At 36.1% G+C, this 8,197-nt stretch overlaps 2 pseudogenes; both read right to left on the bottom strand.

Annotated features, from left to right (window-relative positions):
• Positions 1-728: 728 nt before the first annotated feature.
• LOC9629666 lies at positions 729-4,052 on the bottom strand (annotated as a pseudogene).
• A 1,394-nt stretch (positions 4,053-5,446) lies between these two features.
• On the bottom strand, positions 5,447-6,985 carry LOC9656892 (annotated as a pseudogene).
• Positions 6,986-8,197: the final 1,212 nt, after the last annotated feature.

Here is an 8,197-nt window from a genome sequence, read left to right as displayed (position 1 = left end):
TTTAAAAAATTAATTATACTTATACAAATCCTCCAAAACTAATCACATTTTTTAAATTTCCTCAACTATATGCATGTTTTGGATATTTATATCATCAACAATTTCTCTGAATAGAAAAATAAATTAGTTTGTAAGATAATTAGTAATTTATATTTGAAAACATTACCACTCTTTTATTTTCTTTTTTCTTTCAAATACTCCACTATCTGGTTTTTAACTAAAAAAATCTATACTTTTGTTTTTTTGATACTCAAATTTACGATTCAATAATGGTTTATATATTTCTCATCTTGTAAAATCCATCTATAACACTTAAATTCTATTGCCACTATCTACATCCTTGGAGTTGAGGTGGGAATATGTTGATATTGTAAATGGACTTAGCATATATAACAAAAACACCACAAGGGATTCTATCAAAGCAGCCAGTTGTGTATTCACATGCAGCATCTTTACATGAGAGGTGGCCTTTACAAGGAGGTATCTGACACTCGTATTTAAATTCTATCATATTCTTTGTTCTCAAATCAAGCTTTGATCTAATGTATCTGGTGCTGGTTGTGTAGGTGAAGGCCGCATTGATTGCTGCCTAAGAAACTCAAAGGTGGAGATCCTCGCCAAGATGACACGTCCATCAGGCCCATGATATCCAAGTCGTCGGCAGCTATAGTGGAGAAGAGCGTGAACGAGGCAGTGAAGGCAGTTCTAGCACCATCAACCTTTTACCTTTAGGACAGAGAATGCTTGTCTATAAGCTCCTGGGAGAAGGTCCATAGCTTGTGAGCGAGCTCGGGATCTCTGCCATAAGTGCTACAGTTGGATTTGTTGGAATCCACGAAGTATTGCCCGGTGACGTCCTTGAGGCTTGGATGTAAAGCCGTGTAGCACGTCGTAGCAGCGCCCTGAGAGATCGATCACGTATTAGTCACGAAAAACTTCCAGATAATTGGGAGAATTCTTCTTACCTGTGGCACATTTTTCCAAAGGAAGCTGGAGAAGAACTTGAGAAACCCTGCATGAAGATCAAAGTTCCATAAGTAACCGAAAACAATGACGAGGCTAACAGACAAACTCATTATGTAGAATGTGTGCCGCATCAAAGGCGACATTATAAACCCCGGTGAACAGCATTGGCTGTGATGTCAACTCCTTCGGCATAATCAGCGAAAGAGAAAGCATTGACGAAAGAGAAAGGTGGGAGAGATTTCAAAGCATTAGACAAATACCTTGAATCTCATTGCCAGTTCTTTGGCATGGAGGATGTTCACGAGCTTGGATTGACTGTATGCTCTAGTGTTTGAGTACCTTTTGGAAGAAAAAAGGAAGAATGTAATAAGCTCACGAGAAAAGAAAGTCGTTTGGTACCAGGCTTTGTCATTAAGGTGTGAGAACTGGATTCCACCGCTGTAAGTGTGATGGAGGAGAGGTTGACAATTCTTCACTGGATGCCACTTTCCTTAGTGGTCTCCATCATTTTGTCCAGGAGCAAGTTTGTGAAAAGAAAATGGCTTAGAAATCACAACAAATGAAAGAAAAGAGTCAAGACTACCCACAGATGGTTTGTAGCGTAATATCTAGAGGTTCACAAGTCGCTGGTGGCTTGTGAACAGCCATAATAACCGTTTCTTAAAAGAGATCCCGAGCTCGCTCACAAGCTATGGACTTCTCCCAGGAGCTTATAGACAAGCGTTCTCCGTCCTAAAGGTAAAAGGTTGATGGCGCTAAAGAGCAAGTGAGCTTTCGGTTACTTATGGACCTTTGATCTTCATGCAGGGGTTCTCAAGTTCTTCTCCAGCTTCCTTTGGAAAAATGTGCCACAGGTAAGAAGAATTCTCCCAATTATCTCGAAGTTTTTCGTGGCTAAAACGTGATTGATCTCTCAGGACGCTGCTACGACGTGCTACATGGCTTTACATCCAAGCCTCAAGGACGTCACCGGGCAATACTTCGTGGATTCCAACAAATCCAGCTGTAGCGCTTATGGCAGAGATCCCGAGCTCGCTCACAAGCTATGGACATTCTCCCAGGAGCTTATAGACAAGCGTTCTCCGTCCTAAATGTAAAAGGTTGATGGTGCTGAAGAGCGAGTGAGCTTTCGGTTACTTATGGACCTTTGATCTTCATGCAGGGGTTCTCAAGTTCTTCTCCAGCTTCCTTTGGAAAAATGTGCCACAGGTAAGAAGAATTCTCCCAATTATTTGGAAGTTTTTCGTGACTAAAACGTGATTGATCTCTCAAGACGCTGCTATTTTGGTGTTTAAAATGCTCTATCAAAAGGAAAATACACTTACTGTTTCCCATTTTTCTCAAGGAAAGTGTAGTCCAGGAATTTTACAAACGAATTCAGACGGGCACCACATGAATCTATTAAACTTGAAACTCGGTGTGATGCAATTGCCTCGAGTATTTCTCTGTCATCCATGACAGAGAACTTCTTGGTCAGAGCACCAGGCTTTGAATCTATATTCGTCACACGCAACACGAGTTCCTCTTTCGAATTTTCTTTGACCTTTCTGATCCCCCACGATAGGGTTTCTCGGTGCTATCTACTATATAATGTTCACATTTATCAAACTGTTGGCAACGTTGTTATCACTGCCTTGATGCATATGCATTGGTTGAAATAATAAAATTTATTCTTGTATTAGTGGGGAAAAAAGATTACGACTTTATCTTCCTCCTCCCTCTCCAGAAGAGTTAGTGACAAAAGTAGTTTATCTTCTCGAGAAACTTAAGTTCTTGTTCATTTTTTTTTAATCTGATTCTCCACTACCGGCAAAAAGCCCTTTCCACTATCTACTGATCTTCATGTTTAATAACCAGTGTGGCAATACACGGCTCCTCTTTCCCTCCAGCAGGTGCTCTAGAAAACTTAAAGGAATCGTGGCCTTGTCGATTCATCCCAAGCCACCAGCAGAAGCAAAGACATAAACGTTCTGTGCAGGTTTTGTAAACTTCTCAAAGTGGTTTGCCCATAATGGATCCCAGGCGCAGCGCGTCACATCCAAGAAAGTAGTCATAACACGCAAGGAATCTTTGCTTTACTATTTTGATTCTGCCAACGGCAAAGGATGAATCGCTGATGATGGAGTTCCATGACTTGCAAATCACAGAGAACCGACACAGTATGGTCCAAGTCTAGTCACAGGCGTTTTTCTAGGTCTTTCCCTTTGTTACCAAGGTTATAAGGACCAAAGAGGATTACAACGCCCACGGAAACGGATTGCGTCCAGATAAGCACAAAACTGTGTCTGATGCATCTTCCAACACTCGAATTCCAGCCACACTTGCTGGTTACAAACGCAATTACTGAACACCATTTTGATCCATAGAGAAACAGTTTGATCTTCGTTCACTTGTAGTGTAGAAACTTGATGCGTTTTTAAGCTTTTATAGGGCAAATGAAGGCTTAAGTCTGTCAGAGCGTGCGAAGGGAGAACGATCAAGCCAACCCCCAGAAAAAACACTTTCCGTTTCTTCTTTTTTTCATTTGATTCTTCATCTGAAAATCAGACGAATCCAACCAGCTCCAACCAGCTGCTCAATGCATGCGATTCAATAAGCCAGACAGTAGGGCATGCATGTGAGATGGCCTGCGTAATCTCCATTTCCCAGTGCCTGTCTTGCACGGTTAAGGAAACCTTTTCAAAAATCTAAAGGCTGAAGATAACAGGTGTTAGAACCCAGCGACAAGTAAATGATCCACACCTGTTTCTGATATAACTCTCGAACCACCCTCGACCTACCCCAGCCGTTAAGCTGGAAGAGACAAACGGTACGTGAAAATTCAGTCTCCTCATTGATCTTGTTCAGGGTGTCGTAAAGCAAGTCTACTCCACTACCCTGGTACCCCTGTCAAATGCTCGACCTGTAGCAGCACCAGACATAAACAATCATGCAAAATTGCTGTTGCCAACTGTATGGCTTGTTGTGGACGGAAGTCCTTGTACTGCTTCACCTCTTCCGCTCTCATCCATGTACACTGCTTGAACTGTGTCAGTTATCTTGCATTTTCTTCCATATTGTATCGCTCTTCCTCCTGGTTTCTTCATGGTTTCTAGTGTATGACTGCGATAATGGCCTTGTGCTGGATGATTCTTTTTGCACAAAGAATGCTTGTTTCTGTATCGGGGTATAATCTTGTATGCTAGAAGTTGATGTTGTGTAATCCAAATACACAAAAGTCAAGTTTAAGCCTTTGTTTATGCAGATTCCAATTGATTGTAATTCAGCAGAGCAATATTTCTATCTACCAAGTAGAGAAATGGGAACTATTGCAAAGCATTGTTGAAGAGCTATAATATTTAAAAATAACAGTGCAAAAGCCAGCGCTACTTTGATAAAGCTAAGAAATTGGTTCCCATTCAACAAAGTTTGCTACTTGGTTTTGCCTTTAAAGCAGACCAAATCCAAAGCCTTCACACTCACCCTAGGAGAGGAACTATGTCATGTGGTCTGTTACATAGGTGGAGCTCGTCCATACATACACGGACTTCCTCTTCCATGGGGCTGCTATCTGGTTCGGTTGGATGAGCTGTATTATTTGGATTTCTTTAGTTTTTTTTTTTTTTTTTGACAATTTGAAATTTGTTTTATACCATCATTCTAATTAATTATGAGAGGACCATAGTATAGATTATAACTTTTTTTCTCAATCTATTTTTTAATATTTGTAAGACACGATGTTTCTCTTCTTTCTCAATCTCATTTTAATATTTATCATGCTCATTGAATAGCCCACCGCTTGATAAGACTTAACATTCCGTTCAGCTGTTGAATCTGTAATAATAACAAATATAGCTCAAAAAAACACAAAATCAGTCTGCGGGGGATTAGAGGAAGATCAAGTTCATTCTTTTGGGTTTTCAGCAATTGCCATTTTTTGATGTGCCTCCGTTTTAAAATGGAAACTTAAAGTTAGTAATAGATACAATTCATATGTACTTCAATGATAGTTCCCTCAATGTAGCTAGTTTAGGGAAGTTATGTATTGGCTGAGCATCCTTCAATGTGGAGGTGATCTCAGTGTCTGGTTTTTTATTTGATAGAAACTCTGTCATTTGTGATTTTATAGTCTGGAATTCATCAGATTTTGAGTTAGCTTATATTTAATTTATGTTTCTCACAAATTTACACCAAATACCTTATCTATTTCATTAGCAAAATGAGATTCCGATGCCTTTGTTGCTTTTCTTTGAAAAGGTTCTGTGTCCTTGCCATCTAAGGACAATGATTAGCATCTTATGAATATATTTTAGCAAAAAACATCATTCTAGTGTTAAAAGGTTCTACTGTGAAGATGTTCTATTTGTTGTTCATTCTGAAATCGGTATAAATTTTTTTCTTTATGCATCATGTTCCTTTTCTCAGTAGCAAAAGCAACATCAGCAACTGGTCTCTTGGTCTGCTTTTTCTGAAAGTCCTTCCTGTGCAGAAAAAGAACTTATTAAAAAGGTATAAACAAGCAAGCTAACCATAATCTTTTCTGCATTATTTGCAGTTGATGCTCTAATCGTTGAACAATAGGTGTCCTTTCAAATCCTTGTTTATCATGAGTGGGCTCCACAAAGTTTGCTTCCAAAACTCCTAAACAACCTTAAAGAATGTATCAAAGACCAATAGTAGAATAATAAAACTTGCCATAGACACATCGCCCTTGTTTTCGTGATGAATTCCATATTTTCCAAAAGGGCTATCATATATTGAATGAGAAAAATGATCTTTCTAAATGATGGGATACCTTAATAAGTTGATTTTTGTGGTAGACATTAAATCCTTGTATATCTATTTGTTGTGTGTACCAAAAGTGTACTTTTGTAGACATCTACATTCAAAGATGAATAAATATCAAAGAAAATTTGAACAAAAGGGACAACTACTTTTAAATTATTTTGAATCTTAAAATTAAATTGCTCTGTATGCATTACATCACTTCTTATGTCAGAGTGTTCAACTTCTTGATTTCAAAGAGTGATCTTGAAGTTTTCTGGTAGATGCAAATACAACATTAAAATATGTACTTGCAAACCTGAATGGATGAGAAAGTGTATTTTAAATTTTTTCTTACCCATAGAGAACTTTTGTACAGGAAAAAGTGTTTTATATTGGAATATTTATTTGCCATTTCACATTGTATGTTATGTTGACCATTTATAATTCAGATATCCTTGATGGGTATCAGCAAAGTAAACTTTTAAAATATAAAACATACATGAGGATCAGATTTGAAGTCTAATTCAATTTGTTACTGGTCATTCTCCCATAGATTATAGATAATTATTCTTGTCCCTTGGCCGTTAATTTTCTTGAACTTGAATACTAGAGACACATAACTCAAGATTATTGATCTAGAGTACTTACTTGGCTATGAATAGATCCTTCATTTTGATAAGAACTCTATTTGTGATTACGTCCATACGAATTTTTGATGTGTACCTTTATGGATCTCTTTTAACTCATGCTCATATCCTTCATAATCTAGCTGCAAATATGAACAATGTGATGAATAGACATCTAAGAGAATTTATCCACTCAAAACCATTGGAACTACAATATCTTGTTGCACTGTATCATGGAGGAAGCTATAAAAGAGTAATCCCACACTTTGTATAAATCTGTACACAATGTTAAATAAAGTGGCAAAAAATATGGCAGTAAACTCTTACACCTGTCAACTACTATAGTGTTTGATTTTGAAAATACAATGACATCTACACCAAGGCATATTGTACTTGTCTTGAAACCATTTCCATCTGGTAGTATAAGTAATAATATCAAAAAATGTTAAAAAAAGAAAAAGTTGGCATTTACATTGTCCAATTGTTCTATTGGCTGTGTCATGTACAGAATACCCAAAGGAAATACATTATCACAAATGATCAAGAGTCCACCATTGTCTAAATTAACAAATACAGTGTTACTTGCATAAAGAAAGAAAAAAGGAAAAAGAAATGTCTTACAAACCTTCAAACAGAAGCATTGGCATGCCATTAATTGGATTCTTGAGAACATCTATGTTAGCAAATGTCACTCCATTTGTTGTTTAGTCGAGTGCATTATCAACTATTGCTGCAAAAAGTGTAAGATCATGCATTAGAAAGGAAAGAGGAACAATGATATGCCTATTTGAATTGGGAGTTGGAAGTGAAGGGAATTATATGCTGGTTGGGTGAGTACTATAAGGTCATTTTTTTATCATCATTAAATTTGAAATTGAATCTTTTATTGCTTTTATAAAGAGGTACACACCCCTAAACACATCCACAAGATTGCTACCATGTTTTAAAAGCAATTGAATTTTCAGAAAACCAAAGAATTATAGACTACCAAAAAATAATATGTTAGTTTGGAGATTTTTAATTTTAATTGCATACTGAATTAAATTTTTTAATCTGAACTGTAATGATGCCACTAACATGTATAATTTACTAAAGAATAATAGAACTTCTATTATGCTTTTGGTTTTACATTAAAAATATATATAAGAAAATTTATCTAGTTTGCTATCACACTTAAACTAAACCTCATAAGTTGGGAATGCAAAATTGTTCTAGATATATTTAGAAAATATAAATTGATAAAATCTAAGAAATAAATAATAACTACTTGCAACATAAGAGATGGTAAAATTCTTTGTATATTATATATATAGAAAGCCAAAAGTTTTGTATTATTTAAATAAATTCTTGAATTTAGACTTTTTGGGAGGTCATCCAACCCCATACTACACAAATCTAAAGATGCTAACCTAAACCTGAAGTATCTTAATACCCTTAACTAATTGGCAAAACATGTATAATTTTGTTTGAAAAATATTTTCCCTTATATTTAACCTTTTATATATAATTTTTTTCGTTGTTCTTTTTGGTTGTATATAATCCACTATGCTTCTTTGCAAATTAATACTGTCAAAAATGAAAGTTAATAACTATAGTTTTCCCAAAAGCCCCACTCTTTTGACATGCTATCTCTTGGGTTTAACCTAGCCAGAGTGAATTGGATTACTGAATGTGAATCTTGACATATGGTGTGATTTCCTTCACCAACCAAGTCAAAACCAAAAAAGGATCTAAAGCAAGTAATTGGTATTTTTTTATTTACATTCTCTTTTGTGTAATGGGAGGTTTTTGTTCTTTTATATATATATATATATATATATATATATATATATATATATATATATATATATATATATATA

The sequence above is a fragment of the Selaginella moellendorffii genome, unplaced genomic scaffold (genome assembly GCF_000143415.4).
Source record: "Selaginella moellendorffii unplaced genomic scaffold, v1.0 SELMOscaffold_1, whole genome shotgun sequence".
NCBI classification, from domain to species: Eukaryota; Viridiplantae; Streptophyta; class Lycopodiopsida; order Selaginellales; family Selaginellaceae; genus Selaginella; species Selaginella moellendorffii.
This window is presented reverse-complemented; position numbering and strand designations above follow the sequence as displayed.